Genomic DNA, 13,335 nt, shown 5'->3' with positions numbered 1-13,335 from the left:
TGTTTTCTATCCGACTGTCAGTTTTTAACAGCCGTGAAAAACAACCATTAAGGGTCCATTCACACGTCCGTAAGTGTTTTGCGGATCCGCAAAACACGGACACCTGCAATGTGCGATCCGCAATTTGCGGATCCGCACATCAAAGTCACTATAATAGAAAATGCCTTTTCTGGTCCGCAATTGCGGACAAGAATAGGACATGTTCTATTTTTTCCAGGAACGAAATTGCGGATCCTGAAAAAACGGATCCCGGAAAAACGGATGCGGATCCAGGAAATGTGGATTTGCATCCGTCCCAGCCGCATTGAAAGTGAATGGGTCCGCAAATTTGCGAAACGAATGCGGACCCAAATTACGGACGTGTGAATGGACCCTTAAAAGAAATCATTTTTTAAGTTAAAAAACCCCAACCCCTGCAGTGCCTCCAGTATATATACTATGCCTCCCCCCACAGTACTCTCAGTATAAATAATGCATCCAGTGTGCCCCTAGTACTCAGTATAGATATTGGCCCCCAGTGGTGCCCCATACATATATAATGCCCTCGTCTTCCCCCATCCCTGTTAGAAGCAGACAAAAAAAATTATAATAAAAATACTCGCTTCTACCACTTCAACGCACTAGGAAAGTCACTCCTCGAACCCTTGCTATACACTGAATGCAGCATGCACCTAAGTTCGCAACTTTGCAATGTTACAAATTAGATGAGGCGAGTATTTTTTATTCATTTTAATTCTTGAAAGACCCTTGTAGAAATTCTTAACTGCTGTTAGACAGGTGCACATCTGTCTACATGAAAACTGCTGTTGATTTCAATGGGGTCCACCTGGCCATAAAAAAAAAAACTATTTTTTTTTTAAAAGCAGCTATCCACTGGCCGTTAATAAAAAAAAAAAAAACAGCCACATGAATAGTCCAGTAGATTTTAAATGGCTCTGCAAATGGTCATGTGAGGTGTGAATAAAGTCTAATGCTGTCAGTGTGACAACCCAGTCTTGTACTAAGCAGGGAATTTAACCCCTCAAGGACTCAGCCCTATTTCCCCTTAAGGACTTGGCCATTTTTTGTAAATCTGACCAGTGTCACTTTATGTGGTGATAACTTTAAAACGCTTTTACTTATCCAGGCCATTCTGAGATTGTTTTTTCGTCACATATTGTACTTCATAACACTGGTTAAATGGAGTAAAAAAAAAACAATTTTTATTTATAAAAAAAAATAACCAAATTTACCAAAATTTTTGAAAAATTAGCAAATTTCCAAGTTTCAATTTCTCTACTTCTATAATACATAGTAATACCTCCAAAAAAAGCTATTAGTTTACATTCCCCATATGTCTACTTCAAGTTTGGATCATTTTGGGAAAGCCATTTTATTTTTTGGGGACGTTACAAGGCTTAGAAGTTTAGATGCAAATCTTGAAAACTCTTTATTTATTGCCCTGACTCTGCGGTTTACAGAAACACCCGATATGTGGCCGTACACCACTCTACAGCCTCACGTCAGGGCATAGAGGGAAAGGAACGCAGTGTGGTTTTTGGAAGGCAGATTTCGCTGGACTGGTTTATTTACACTATGTCCCATTTGAAGCCCCCTGATGCACCCCTAGAGATGAAACTCCAAAAACGTGACCCCATTTTGGAAACTACGGGATAAGGTGGCAGTTTTTTTGGTACTATTTTAGGGTACATATGATTTTTGGTTGCTCTATATTAAACTTTTTGTGAAGCAAAGTAACAAAAAATAGAAATTCTGAAATTTTATCTCCATTTGCCATTAACTCTTGTGGAACACTTAAAGAGTTAACAAAGTTTGTAAAATCAGTTTTGAACACCTTGAGGGGTGTAGTTTCTTAAATGGGGTCACTTTTTGGAGTTTCTACTCTAGGGGTGCATCAGGGGGGCTTCAAATGGGACATTGTGTCAAAAAACAAGTCCAGCTAAAACTGCCTTCCAAAATCCATATGGCATTCCTTTACTTCTGCGTCCTGCTGTGTGCCCGTACAGAGGTTTACGACCACATATGGGGCGTTTCTGTAAACTAAAGAATCAGGGCAATAAATATTGAGTTTTGTTTGGCTGTTAACCCTTGCTTTGTTACGGAAAAAAAATTGATTAAAATGGAAAATTTGCCAAAAAAGACCTGTTTTGGCACAGTTTTTATTTTTTATTATTTACAACGTTTATCTGACAGATTAGATCATGTACTATTTTTATAGAGCCGGTTGTTACGGATGCAGGGATACCTAATATGTTTACCTTTTTACATTTATTTAAGTTTTACACAATAATATCCTTTTTGAAACAAAAAAAATCATTTTAGTGTCTCCATAGTCTGAGAGCCATAGTTTTTATTTTTTGGGCCATTGTCTCATATAGGGTCTAATTTTTTGCAGGATGAGATGACTGTTTTAATGGTATGATTTTGGGGTGCATATACCTTTTTGATCGCTTGCTATTAGACTTTTTGTGATGTAAGGTGACAAAATTATGGCTTTTTTTACACCATTTTTATTTTTACGTTGTTCACCTGAGGGGTTAGATCATGTGATATTTTTATAGAGCAGGTTCTTACGGACACGGCAATACCCAATATGTGTACCTTTTTTTATTTATTAAGGTTTTACACAATAATATTTTTTAAACCAAAAAAACTTGTTTTAGTGTCTCCATAGTCTGAGAGCCATAGTTTTTTTTATTTTTTGGGCCATTGTTTCATGTAGGGGCTAATTTTTTGCGGGATGAGACGACTGTTTGAATTGTACTATTTTGACGTACATACGACTTTTTTCATCACTTTTATTACCTTTTTTGGAAGTATGGTGAGCAACATTTTTATTTCATCATAGTTTTTATTTTCTATGGCGTTCACCGTGCGGGGAATGTAACATGACCGTTTTATAGATCGGGTCGTTACGGAAGAGGTGATATATAAAATGTCTAGGGAATTTTTTTTTTAACCCCTTAAGGACCGGGCTCATTTTCACCTTAAGGACCAGGCCATTTTTTGCAAATCTGACCAGTGTCACTTTAAGTGCTCATAACTTTAAAACGCTTTGACTTATCCAGGCCATTCTGAGATTGTTTTTTCGTCACATATTGTACTTCATGACACTGGTAAAATGAAGTCAAAAAAATTATTTTTTTTGCACAAAAAAATACCTAATTTACCAAAAATTTGAAAAAAATTAGCAAATTTCAAAGTTTCTGTTTCTCTACTTCTGTAATACATAGTAATACCCCAAAAAATTGTGATGACTTTACATTCCCCATATGTCTACTTCATGTTTGAATTGTTTTGGGAATGATATTTTATTTTTTGGGGATGTTATAAGGCTTAGAAGTTTAGAAGCAAATCTTGAAATTTTTCAGAAATTTACAAAAACTCAATTTTTAGCGACCAGTTCAGGTCTGAAGTCACTTTGCGAGGCTTACATAATAGAAACCACCCAAAAATGACCCCATCTAAGAAACTACACCCCTCAAGGTATTCAAAACTGATTTTGCATACATTGTTAACCCTTTAGGTGTTGCACAAGAGTTATTGGCAAATGGGGAGGAAATTTGAGAATTTCATATTTTTGTCAAATTTTTCATTTTAACCCATTTTTTCCACTAACAAAGCAAGGGTTAACAGCCAAACAAGATTGTATCTTTATTGCCCTGACTCTGCCGTTTACAGAAACACCCAATATGTGGCCGTAAACTACTGTACGGCCACACAGCGGGGCGTAGAGTGAAAGGTGCACCATATGGTTTTTGGAAGGCTGATTTTTATGGACTGGTTTTTTGACACCATGTCCCATTTGAAGCCCCCTGATGCACCCCAAGAGGAGAAACTCCCTAAAAGTGACCCCATCTAAGAAACTACACCCCTCAAGGTATTCAAAACTGATTTTACATACGTCGTTAACCCTTTAGGTGTTGCACAAGAGTTATTGGCAAATGGGGATGAAATTTGAGAATTTCATTTTTTTGCCTAATTTTCAATTTTAACCCATTTTTTCCACTAACAAAGCAAGGGTTAACAGCCAAACAAGATTGTATCTTTATTGCCCTGACTCTGCCGTTTACAGAAGCACCCCATATGTGGCCGTAAACTACTGTACGGGCACACAGTAGGGCGTAGAGTGAAAGGTGCGCGGTTTGGTTTTTGGAAGCCAGATTTTGCTGGACTGGTTTTTTGACACCATGTCCCATTTGAAGCCCCCCTGATGCACCCCTAGAGTAGAAACTCCATAAAAGTGACCCCATCTAAGAAACTACACCCCTCAAGCTATTCAAAACTGATTTTACAAACTTTGTTAACCCTTTAGGTGTTGCACAAGATTTAATGGAAAATAGAGACACAATTTCAAAATTTCACATTTTTGGCAGATTTTCCATTTTAATATTTTTTTTCCAGTTACAAAGCAAGGGTTAACAGCCAAACAAAACTCATTATTTATGGCCCTAATTCTGTAGTTTACAGAAACACCCCATATGTGGTCGTAAACCGCTGTACGGGCACACGGCAGGGCGCAGAAGGAAAGGAATTCCATACGGTTTTTGGAAGGCAGGTTTTGCTGGACTGTTTTTTTTGACACCATGTCCCATTTGAAGCCCCCCTGATGCACCCCTAGAGTAGAAACTCCAAAAAAGTGACCCCATTTTAGAAACTACGGGATAGGGTGGCAGTTTTGTTGGTACTAGTTTAGGGTACATATGATTTTTGGTTGCTCTATATTACACTTTTTGTGCAGCAAGGTAACAAGAAATAGCTTTTTTGGCACGTTTTTTTTTTTTGTTATTTACAACATTCATCTGACAGGTTAGATCATGTGGTCATTTTATAGAGCAGGTTGTCGCGGACGCGGCGATACCTAATATGTATACATTTTTTTTTATTTATGTAAGTTTTATACAATAACTTCATTTTTAAAACCAAAAAAATGTTTTAGTGTCTCCATATTCTAAGAGCCATAGTTTTTTCAGTTTTTGGGCGATTATCTTGAGTAGGGTCTCATTTTTTGCGGGATGAGATGACGGTTTGATTGGCACTATTTTGGGGTGCATATGATTTTTTGATCGCTTGCTATTACACTTTTTGTGACGTAAGATGGCAAAAAATGGCTTTTTTTACACTGTTTTTATTTTTATTTTTTTACGGTGGTCATCTGAGGGGTTAGGTCATGTGATATTTTTATAGAGCCGGTCGATACGGACGCGGCGATACCTAATATGTATACTTTTTTTTTATTTATGTAAGTTTTACAGAATGAGTTCATTTTTGAAAAAAAAAAAATCATGTTTTAGTGTCTCCATAGTCTAAGAGCCATAGTTTTTTCAGCTTTTGGGCGATTATCTTGAGTAGGGTCTCATTTTTTGCGGGATGAGATGACGGTTTGATTGGTACTATTTTGGCGTACATGCGACTTTTTTGATCACTTTTATTACCTTTTTTGGGAAGTAAGGTGGGCAAAATTTCAATTTTCTCATAGTTTTTATTTTTTTATTTTTATGGCGTTCACCGTGCGGGGAAAGTAACATGACCATTTTATAGATCGGGTCGTTACGGACGCGGCGATACCTAATATGTGTAGTTTATTTTATTTTTTTAATTTTTATTCAGTGATAAATGTTTTTTTTTTTTATCTTAACTTTTTTCACTTTTTTTTACATTTTTGTGACCCAGACCCACTTGGTTCTTGAAGATCCAGTGGGTCTGGTGTCTGTATAATACAGTACAGTACAATATATTGTTCTGTACTGTATTTTACTTACACTGAACAGATCTGTGCTTTTAGCACAGATCTGTTCAGCACCATGGACAGCAGGACGCCTGAGCAGGCGTCCTGTTGCCATGGGAACCCTCCCCGTCTGCTCAGAACTTCGCAGACGGGGAAGGGTAAGGACGGGGCTGAGGGGGGCTCTCTGGGGGCTCTCTCCCTCTCCATCGGGGGGCTGCAAAGCCACAGCAGCCCCCCGATAGAGAGGGAGGGAGCTCCCTGACCAATGACAGTTAACTTTTTCCATACAGCGGTCCGTACGGACCGCGGTATGGAAAGGGTTAAACGGCTGACATCTTCACAGATGTCAGGCGTTTATACCAGGGTGCCAGCAATGTGCTGGCACCCTGGTATACCCACTAGAAGCCAACGATCGTTCATGGGGAGGCGGGCGGGGGATCGCGATCCCGCCTGCCGCACCGCCCGCCTCCCGCAACGCCCCCACCGCCTGCGACACCCCCCCCGCACCACCCTCCGGCATAAAATCGTGCAGGGGTGCAGGGGGGGGTGAAAAATAATGATTTTAGCCACTCTAAAGTTTCTGATCCCCGCGGTCAGGGACCGCGGGCATCAGAAACTGCAAAAAGCGCAGCAAACCGCAGGTCTGAATTGACCTGCGGTTTGCTGCGATCGCCGATACGGGGGGGTCAAATGACCCCCCCCTGCGTTGTTACGGGATGCCGGCTGAATGATTTCAGCCGGCGTCCCGTTCCGATTAACCCCTGCGGCGCCGGAATTCCGAATTTAAGTCAGGACGTACCTGTACGCCCTTGGTCCTTAAGGACTCGGGAAATAGGGCGTACCGGTACGCCCTGCGTCCTTAAGGGGTTAAATGTTTAATCAGGGATAAATGTATTTTTTATTTTTACTTTTTTTCACTTTAACATTTTTTTTTATCCAGACCCACTTGGTTCTTGAAGATCCAGTGGGTCTGATGTCTGTATAATACAGTACACTAGGGGTGCACCGAAATTCCGGCAGCCGAAAATATCGGCCGAAAATGCACCTAATCCACTTCGGCCGATATTGTTACATATCGGCCGAAAATATGGGGTGTGGGATTTGTCACCCACCATCTGCGGGCGCTGGGCGGGCGGTTTACTTTGTCACTGCATCTTTATTTTACCTTACAATCGTGACGCTCCAGTAACTAACAACTCTGCAGGCAGAGAGGAGGCCGGCGTAACGTCACTTACTCACGTGACGCGCCTGCTCCGCCTCCTTCATTCATAAAGTGGGCGGAGCAGGTGCGTCACGTGAGTAAGTGACGTTACGCCGCCCTCCGCTCTGCCTGCAGAGTTGTTAGTTACTGGAGCGTCACGATTGTAAGGTAAAATAAAGATGCAGTGAGTGATGCTGTGAGCAGCAGGGCCGGGGCTGTTATGGGTAGGGGGATCGGTCTATGGCACTGCTATGGGGAGGGGGGATCTGTGCACTGTTATGGGGAAAGGGATCTGTGCACTGTTATGCCCATAACAGTGCACAGATCCCCCTCTCCATAACAGCGCCACCCACAGATCCCCCTCTCCATAACAGCGCCACCCACAGATCCCCCTCTCCAAAACAGCGCCACCCACAGATCCCCCTCTCCAAAACAGCGCCACCCACAGATCCCCCTCTCCATAGCGCCACCCACAGATCCCCCTCTCCATAACAGCGCCACCCACAGATCCCCCTCTCCATAACAGCGCCACCCACAGATCCCCCTCTCCATAACAGCGCCACCCACAGATCCCCCTCTCCATAACAGCGCCACCCACAGATCCCCCTCTCCATAACAGCGCCACCCACAGATCCCCCTCTCCATAACAGCGCCACCCACAGATCCCCCTCTCCATAACAGCGCCACCCACAGATCCCCCTCTCCATAACAGCACCACCCACAGATCCCCCTCTCCATAACAGCACCACCCACAGATCCCCCTCTCCATAACAGCGCCACCCACAGATGAATTTCATTCATGAAAAAGAATTATTAATAAAATCATTAAAAAAAAAGTATTTTAAAAGTATTTGGGCAAAAAGGCAGTTTCGGTTTCGGTTTTCGGTCAAGGGCATCCTGAATTTTCGGTTTCGGACCAGAATTTTCATTTCGGTGCACCCCTACAGTACACTATATAGTGTACTGCACTGTATTTCACTCACACTTTGTCTGAACAGATCTCTGCCTTTAGCACAGATGTGTTCAGCACCATGGACAGCAGGATGCCTGAGAAGACGTCCTGTTGCCATGGGAACCTTCTCCGTCTGCCACAACTGAGCAGACGGGGAAGGGGAGGGCTCCCTCCCTCTGTCACCCCATCCTGTCCGGGGGCTGCAAAGGCACAACAGCCCCCCGATGGGAGGGAGCTCCCTCCCTCTTCACCACTTTCATACAACGGTCCCTACATCTGCACAGATGTCTGCCGTTTGAATCGGAGTGTCAGCAATGAGCTGACACTCTGATTCAACCGCTCGGCCATCCTGAAAATAAACGGGGGGCAGGCGGAAGATCGCGCACCCGCCCCCCCACACTGCCGCACGCCTCCCGCACTGCACGCAATCCTCCCCCCCCCCGCAGGCACAAAAACACAGAGGGCTGCAGGGGGGGGGTGTTTACTTTCAAAAATATGGGCATTTTGAGGTTTCTGATCCCTGCGGTCACGGACCGGAGGGATCAGAAACTTGCATAAGCGCTAAAAATCGCAGGTCTGAATTGACCTGCGGTTTGTAGTGATCGGCAATGCGCGCGCGGGGGGGGGGGGGTCACAGGGTGCCTGCTGAATGATTTCAACAGGCACCTGCTGAATGATTTCAACAGGCACCCTGTTCCGATCACTGCCGGCCATGCGGCAGTGATCAAAACTACACAGGACGTACCGGTACGCCCTGGGTCCTTAAGGACTCGGGAAACAGGGCGTACCGGTATGTCCCAAGTCCATAAGAGGGTTAAGCATCATGTGTCTCATCTGCTGCACTAAATTTCCTTGGCCGAACACTCTGCCCATGGTTATCAACAGTGGCCATTTCTTTTTGACTCTTCAAAAGAGCTTCACACAGGCAGATACAAAGCAATCATGCAATACCATCAGGAAGGTGTTTGACTGGCTCCAAATTTATTCCGCAGTAGGAAAACTACCCCAAACATACAGCCAGTGTCATTAGGAACTATCTTCAGTGTAAAGGAGAACAAGGAGTCCTGGAAGTGATGATATGGTCCTCACAGAGCCCTGACCTCAACATCATAGAGTCTGTCTGAAGACAGAAGGATTTGAGCAAGCCTACATTCACACAAGATTTGTGGTTAGTTCTCCAAGAGGTTTAGAACAACCTCACTGCCAAGTTCCTTCAAAAACTGTGTGCAAGAGTACCTAAAAAAGCTGATGCTGTTTTGAAGGAAAAGGGCGGTCATAGCAAATACTGATTTGATTTACATTTCTCTTTTGTTCATTCACTTTGCATTTTGATAAAAATACACAATTAACACATCTATTTTTGATACCATTCTTACTTTGCAGCATTTTCTCCACACCTAAAACTTTTGGACAGTACTATTTATCATAGGCAAATTTTAAACAAAACTAAGACATAGTACCAAAAACTAATACATAGTAACTGGGTGTCAGTAAGTCATAAACTGGATACCACAACGTTTACTGCAATCTAGCTGCACGTTGTATAAAACATACGAAACATATATGAAAAGGGCTAGAATTCTTTTATGTAAAATACTAATGTAGACACATACAATACTATTATAGTGTATACAGTCGATAGTTTAAAAATGAGATGCAACTAGAGAGGCTATGCTGTCTTTTAGACCACAGAAGAAGAGGGTGCGGGATCGCCATATTCAAAAGATACAACAAAGCTGGACTTAACTGGTTGTGCCACTGCAGAGCCCGCACCCTCTTCTTCTCTGGTCTTCTAACCTCACACATAGTGCTTGCTTGGAGGGAGAAGCTTGGCGGCCCCAGCATCTTTATTCACTCTACAGGCTGCATTGGGCATTGCGCTCCTGGCACAAGCCTTTCAGGTAAAAGGCTCTGGCTTATGAGCTTACAAACTTCTTAAACGGTCCTATCGATGAATCACTGCTCTCCTTTTTCTTCTATGCTGTCTTTTATACATACCAGATATTATACAAGTATTTTCATACTAGAAATACACAGCGCGTATATTTAATTCTGGGTACCACTCACATAAATATTTCATAGCCATCACTTACTTATAAAAAGACTATGGGGGTCATTGATTATCCAGAATGACGGCAATACCAGCCAATCTGCGACTTTTTCCCACTCATGCCGGGTCTAAAAAAAGTGGGCGTGAAGTGGGTGGGGAAACGGACGGGCCAGCAGGCCTACTTCATTCATCATTTTCTACGTCTGTTTTAGGTGTCGGAAATGGTCTAAATGTAAGACCGGCGCCTCTACATAACTCTGGCAGATCCATCACCAGATACAGGGGTTATTAAGACTGGTGTTCAAAATTACCCCTGTGAGGAATATGGATTATCATTTAATGGCAGCCTCGATTCTCATTTAATACACCATGCAAAATAAGTTCTCACTTCAACCCTCTGCTTGTCAGAAAGAGGAGGTTGTGAACTCCACAGGGGTTCTGGCTATAAGGAGACCACATGTGTATGAATTCAGACTGCAACCAGCCAGTACGGAGGCCAGCTAATCCTACAGGAAAACCTCTCTGTAGGGAGTCTCAGCCCTTGCCCAGATCTATCATTTCCCCCAGACATCATGGAACTGGCGGTTCATAAGGAATTATGAATCGCCCGTCCATCCCAGACACAAGTCAAATATATTTATGAGATTCTGGGGCAAAGACGAACATGCCCATGGTCATAGGTTGGAGGTGGGGTGCCAGGGAAGGGAGATAAACATATCGCCCCAGAGAAACCCAATAACGGTACCATACTTGGACTCTACTTGTAGCTGGAACCCAGGCGGGTCTATTGGTCCCAGAACCATCCCCCTGTGACCTTCTGGTCTGGAGCTATGAACCCTAAAGGGTTTTGTGGGTCATTGAGCTGCCAGGATCAGCAGGGAGGGAGGGACCTTTCCCAGAGGTGGGAAGAGGAGGGGCTGGCTACTGTTTAAAAGGCTTGTGCCAGCAAGCGGTGTGTCTTTCTCTGAAGGAGGGTCACATCGTGCCATGTGTTTAGAGGGACCTGCAACCAGCTGACATCACTGCCCTCCATGTGACTACAGCAAAGGAATCATCCCAACCCAAAAGGACTGAGTTTTGCTCTGTTTAATCCTGTTTGTACCATACCACCTGTATTTGTAACTTCAGACCACTGTATATATCCTTGTGTGTATAGTGTATTGTCTAGTGAGCCCTTTAGGCGATTAAATACATAATTTAATCTTGTGCTGTCTGGTATCTCGATCACGAATCCCCACGTCCGTGTTTCTGTCTAGTAATACGCTACTGCGGGTTGGTTTCTTACCTTATATAATCCCATTAACGGACCGGGCTTATATCAAACAAGAAACTGGTGGCAGTACACCCGGGCTGAGAACACGCTGTTTCACTGGGGCAGTGAAAAGGCTCTCTCAGCTTGTTGCCTCTCTGTGCCTGTGTGGACAGTAGGAATCTGTGAAAACTGAACCAAGACTGACCTTAGCCGCTCCTCCAGGAGGGTGTAACGTCACGCCTTGGTAACCAGTGACCATACCGTATCTCGTGAGCTTGACGTAGTTGACGTCAAGCGGGCACGAGGGGTGGTATCTGTCACAACCCCCTATATGGCAACATCTGGACATCTCAGACATTCTGCAATAATAATCCACTACATAGAATCTGGTGTGTCTCAGTACTATACCTCATGGACAAAGTGGTACCTTTTTCCAAGTAAGTTTTGCTTGTTTTAATTTCCATATCAATATCTTCCTTCAAATGTTACTGAACAGAAATGTTCAAGACATGAACAAGAACATCAGTCATTAGAATTCAACTATAGCTGCAACTGTATGCATAATCTGACATCAATTGCTCACCCTATTTTAGTTTAGGTGCACAGATTAGCGATTCTAACTCTTTGCCACTTACTAATGATTTTGACTGCCTCACTGCCGTCAGAGCGTAAAATATTGTATTGCTTAATCTAAAATTATCTGACTCAGAAAAAGAGCATTTAATTTCCAGATATGGTCTCACAGATGAACGGTCAATACAGCCATTATATTAACTTTATCTCATTCTTTCAAGCGTCAACTGATGTTAATTTATAGGCGGCGTTATCTCACAGCAACGTTTCAGATTAACAAAAAATAGCTGCTATCTTTACCTAACAGCAGCCAACTTTAAATAACAGGATCACTCCTGGAGGAGGATAAGTTAAATAAGAAACACAAGGCGCAATGTTCTACAAGCAAAAGCCTATGAGCAATTAAAAATACATTTAAAAAACTACGACAAATTACTCACACACACTAAAGCAGACACGTAACAAGCTGTATCTAAACACAATGAGCGCCTAATTTTTTAAAAGGCTCATAGAATAGGAAAAGAAACAATATTCAATTAAACGCATACTAATGAAACCTAAATGTACAAGAAAAGAAATAAAAGTAATGATGTAGGAGGAAATCACAAAGAAATAATCAGCAGAGTCACTGCCTTTTATTTACTCATAATTAATCATTTTGCTGCCAAGGAAAGTAATATTTCATGTGCTTGTATAAAATATTGATAAGTTAACGTATGAACAAAGAATGTTCAGATCATAGGTTTTAGCTTGTTGTGGGGTATGTCAAATGGTGGGCACATTCACCTACTGTATAACCACAAATATCACCTATAAATTCAGGTCTGTGAGATTTCTTCTCCTGTATAGGTAGTTATACAAATACAGGTGGACGTGTCCTTTAATTTTCTTCCTTCTATGGAGGGTTTGTAGGTCCCCCCCACGTCATCATCAGACTTGACCTTGTTCACAAGGCTACTACATCACATACTGGCTGTAGTGTTGACATGTCACCCATGTGTCACGTGACATGATGCATGGGAGACACGGCACCGCTGTGGCCAGTCACTGGTTGCTGCAGCAGCCCTATGATTCATGTCAAACTGTATGTTGACACAGGGAGAGAAAGCCAGAACACAGCAGCACAGATCAGGCAAGTATGACTCCCACTGTGGGTTTTGCCACGCTGGGGGGTCTGCAGAAAAGGAACACAGAGGTGAACAAATACTTTCAGGTATGTACTGTTACAGTAATATAGCTTAAAGGAAGTAGTTAGGACTCAGTGACATACTATTTACAGTGCTGTGATGGCAAAGGATTAGGGACTGGGTGTGGGCCATCATTTGAGGGTGCCAACTGTATTATACAGCTGGCACACTGCTCTCACTACTTAGATTGGAGAAAACTCCCAGAAGTCTAAAGGGGTTGGCCACTTTCTGGTTACATTTGACCAATGTGTTTGTAAGATAATTATATGATATTTACTAGCCATTGTTGAAATTCTGCACCATTTTGTATATTTCATAAAGGTATGCCTCTTGTTTGCCAAGTCTTTCGCGCTGTCCACACACAGGTCCTGTCCATAAGATGGCAGCTGATG

At 42.7% G+C, this 13,335-nt stretch overlaps 1 protein-coding gene across 1 annotated transcript in view; it reads right to left on the bottom strand.

The window, feature by feature from the left end:
- Positions 1-13,335, bottom strand: part of VPS13C (vacuolar protein sorting 13 homolog C) — a 352,162-nt gene that overhangs the window by 151,567 nt on the left and 187,260 nt on the right. The window lies entirely within an intron of this gene.

Source organism: Bufo bufo, chromosome 1 (genome assembly GCF_905171765.1).
Source record: "Bufo bufo chromosome 1, aBufBuf1.1, whole genome shotgun sequence".
Classification (NCBI taxonomy): Eukaryota; Metazoa; Chordata; class Amphibia; order Anura; family Bufonidae; genus Bufo; species Bufo bufo.
This window is presented reverse-complemented; position numbering and strand designations above follow the sequence as displayed.